Here is a 4485-nt window from a genome sequence, read left to right on the forward strand (position 1 = left end):
CTTGTGCAAGCCTTTTTGTGGATCTACGTTTTAATTTCTTTTGGGTAGTACTTAGTTGAATATCCTGAGTTGTAAGATTGATGTATTTTTAATTTTACTAGAAATTGACATACTTTTTTCTAAAGTGGTTATTCTATTTTGTAAAACCAACGGTATGAGAGTGCCAGTAGGTCCACATCCTCACTGTTTGGTGCCAGCTTGTAATTTTAGCCATTCTGTGTGTAGTGGTATCTCTTTGTGGTTTTAATTTGCTGTTCATGACAATTGATAATGTTGAGCATTTTTTCATAAGCTTATTGGCCATACAAATGTCTTCTTTGGTGAAGATGAAGTGCCTGCTATTTTAATCTGTATGCTTCCTTTTCCATTTCTTTTTCCCTTATTCGAAGAAATAATATTAACCTGTAGAGGTTTCCACAAACTGAATTTTGCCAGTTGCCTTTCTGTGATGTTTATTGACCACTTTTCTGTTGTCTTTGGTTTTTTTTCTTAATAGGAGCCCTTTATTCTTGCAATGAGCTAACTAAATACCTTTCCCCCCAGCACTTTGTTGTTTTGTTTGCTTATCATGGCAGAAATTATTTTTATGTGGTATAATTCTAATTTATTATTTTAGAGAGCATGTGAGTGGGGGGAGGGGCAGTGGGAGAGGGAGAGAGAGAATCCCAAGCAGACTCCATGATGAGCATGGAGCCGACACTGGTCTTGATCCCACGACTCTGAGATTATGACCTGAGCCAAAATCAAGAGGCAGACGCTCAACCAGCTTAGCCATCCACGCACCGCTGTGTGGTACAACTCTTAAATCTCCTCTTTTATGGCTGCTGTGTTTTGTGTCAGAATCAGGTCATTATAGTGAAATGATTTTGAAAGTACCTGGTGAAAAGACATGGAAGCCAGGGTAGACTAGAATATGAGTGGACTCAGTGAAACTCACAAGGAACTCCATGGTACATTTAAGAAAAAGTCTTTAAAATGATCCAGACTGAATTTGAAGTCCACAGGTGAAATTTCACAAGTATATTCAAAGACCTATGATCCCAAAACATACCTGGTTCTGGGGCGCCTGGGTGGCGCAGTCGTTAAGCGTCTGCCTTCGGCTCAGGGCATGATCCCAGCGTTCTGGGATCGAGCCCCACATCAGGCTCTTCTGCTGGAATCCTTCTTCCTCTCCCACTCCCTCTGCTTGTGTTCCCTCTCTCACTGGCTGTCTCTCTCTGTCAAATAAATAAATAAAATCTTTAAAAAAAAAAAAAACATACCTGGTTCTAACTGAACTAAAGAGGCTCTCAACCGTGCTTTCTGTCCCTTGACAATGACATTTGGGAATAAAAACCAAGAGTTAAAGACAAACTGAGTTATTCACAATTTCCGACAGGCTGGCTGTTAATATCCATTTCTTGGTCTCCTCAAGAAAGCAAATGGGGGAATACAAGTTATAATAATGGGCTGATTTTTAACCTGCTTTAACTTAAATTGGTTTTGATAGACCTTATAATTGGATATGAATGATGCTATTGTGTCAGAAAGCAGCACCCCCAGATGCTGAGGCATTGTTGCTACCTGGGGCTTCTACTTTTCTACCCTATCTGCCTATTGGAGGCCTGAGTGCTTGCTCTTTACCAAGCTTAATTATTAACTTTTAGGACTCTGGCATCCTCAGCAATGCTTACAACTGGTCACTGGCTCTATTTTTACCTAATTTTACATTTTAATATGCTGTCTTTGAATAAAATTTGCCTTTTATTCTAGGTGTAGAAATTGTGCATGTTAGATATTTGATTTCTGACTTGTAGACTGACATTCTGACAAAATTCTCTTCTACAAAAGTAATTCATGTGTTAACAAAGTTGTCCTCAGGGATGTTGAGAATAAAAGATCTTGATAATTGACAAATCCCCAAGCCAACAAATGTCTGAGAATCCTTAAGATTTGACTTGAGGGACCTTTAAAGGGATATATTAGGGTAAGTTATTTGAAAGGTGTTTTACTATAAATCAAAACATGGTCACTTCTGAAATACAATTTTTTTTTTTAAGATTTTATTTGTCAGAGAGCACAAGTAGGGGGAGTGGCAGGTAGAGGGAGAAGCAGACACCCCGCGGAGCAAGGAGCCTGATGCAGGACTTGATCCCAGGACTCTGGGGTCATGACCCAAGCCGAAGGTGGACGCTTAACAGACTGAGCCACCCAGGTGCCCCTGAAATACAATTCTTTAAAAAGGGCCTATATTTTCTGTTGAGCAAAGCTAAAATGAGGCTATAATAGACAATGGCCCTGAGAACTACTTTAAAATCACTAGTCCATACTTGGAGTCCTTTCACAGAATGGTTAAATTCTCTTGAGTTTCGCCATACTTTTTTATTAACTTGACTTACACTGAGCTATAAATCTGACTTAAAATCCTCATTCTGAGGAAAATTCTATTTGGAAATAACTTAAACAGCATTTAGGGAGTTAAGTTCCATAAGGTTAGACCTATAGTTATGAGTATGAAAGTACCCTTTTTTAAATTTAAGTAACTTTTTTTTTTTTTAGATTTTTTTCTTTAGTAATCTCTCCACTTAACGTGGGGCGCAAACTCGTAACCCTGAAATCAAGGGAGGCATGTCCCACCAACTGAGCCAGCTAGGTGCCCCCTAAGTAAACTTAATTTCAGAGTAGTCTTAGGTATACAAAAGTACTTGCAAAAATAGGATTCCTGTATGTACCTCATCTAGTTTCACTATTGTTCACCTCTTGACATCGCTACAGTATATTTGTCACAACTCATGTTAGCACGTTGCCATGAACTAAATTCCACACTTCATTTAGATGTTATTGGCTTTTCCTCATACCTGTCTTGTTCCAGGATACCACATTACATTTAGTCATCATGTCTCTTTAACCTCTGACCTTCTTGTTTCTTATAACCTTGACAATTTTAAGGAGTACTGACTGGTCAGGTATTTTGTAGAATGTCCCTCAATCGGAGGTTTCTGAGGTTTTTCTCTTGGTTACAGTGGGGTTATAGGATTTGGGGAGGAAGAACCCAGGGGTGCCATTTTCACTACATCTTATCGAAGATTCATGTTAGCCGTGTGACTTACCACTAACACCAATTTTGATCACCTGGCCAAGATAGTGTTGCTACGTGACTATAAATTTCCTTTTTTCTTTTTCTATATTGTACTTTTTTAAAGACTGTACTTTCTATATTGTGCAAGTTACTAAGCACAGCCCACATTCAAGAGGTGGGAAGTTAAGCTTCCTCTCCTTGAAGGAATAGAAGCTACATAAATCATTTGGGATTTTTCTGTGTAGATGTGCCACTTCCCCCTCACTCGTTTATGAGCTTTTGTATCGGTATGGACTCATACATATTTTGTATTTTGGTTTATAATCCTATACTACATTATTTCGTTGCTCACACTGTTTCGGCTTTGGCCACTGGGAGTTTTTATTGGCTTCTGTATCCCTTCAATGTCCCCCATCCCTTGGTTTTTATGTTACTTCCTTACTTTCTGGCATTACAAGATATTCCAGACCTAGCATCAGCCATTTCTTCAAAGAGCCTTGGTTCCTTTTAGTGGAGAATAGTGTTAGAAACCAAGCTTTAGGGGTCCCTGGGTGGCTCAGTCGATTAAGTGTCTGCCTTTGGCTCAGGTCGTGATCCTGGGGTGCTGGGATGGAGCCCTACATTGGGCTCCTTGCTCAGCGGGGAGTCTGCTTCTCCCTCTACCTCCGCCTGCTGCTCCCCTTGCTGTGCTGTCAAAATATTTAAACAAAAACACAAACCCCAAGCTTTAGTTTCTCATAAGAGATTGGGTATGGGTTGTGCCCACTGCTACCGAGAGCTGGCTTCTAAACCCTCTCAGCAGACAGAGCGGTGTACCAACCTGTATTCACCTTCTCCAACCGAAATTCTGTATCCACTTCCCTCTTCCCTTAACCCCTGGCAATGACCATTCTACTGTGTCTGAATTTGCCTGCTCTAAGGACCTCATACGAGTCCTAGCTGTCTTTCTGTGACTGGCTTGTTTCACTTACAATGTCCTTCAGAGTCATTGGTGTAGTAGTAGGGATGAGAATTTCCTTCCTTTTAAAGGCTGAATGATACTCCATTTTATGTATCTATCACATTCTGTTTATTCTTTCATTGGTGGACGCTTGGGTTGCTTCACCTTTTGGCTATTATAAATGCTGCTATGAACACAAGTGTATAGATCTGTCTGAGTCCCTGCTTTCACTGTTGCGTATAGTATACCCAGAAGGGGGATTGCTGTATTACGTGGTAATTTCTTCGGGAACCGTCCTGCTGTTCTGCAGTGGCTGCACTGTTACCAACAATGCACAGGAATTCCACTTTCTCCACCGTTTTGATGAAGTCCAACCCAGGTCACTTTTGTTGTTGTTGCCTGTGCTTTTGGTGTCTTATCCAATAAATTATTGCCAAATCTAATGTCACAAATCTTTTCCTGTTTTCTTTTCGTATGAGTTCTAGTT

The sequence above is a fragment of the Ursus americanus genome, chromosome 8 (assembly GCF_024610735.1).
Source record: "Ursus americanus isolate L20-20 chromosome 8, mUrsAme1.1.p, whole genome shotgun sequence".
Classification (NCBI taxonomy): Eukaryota; Metazoa; Chordata; class Mammalia; order Carnivora; family Ursidae; genus Ursus; species Ursus americanus.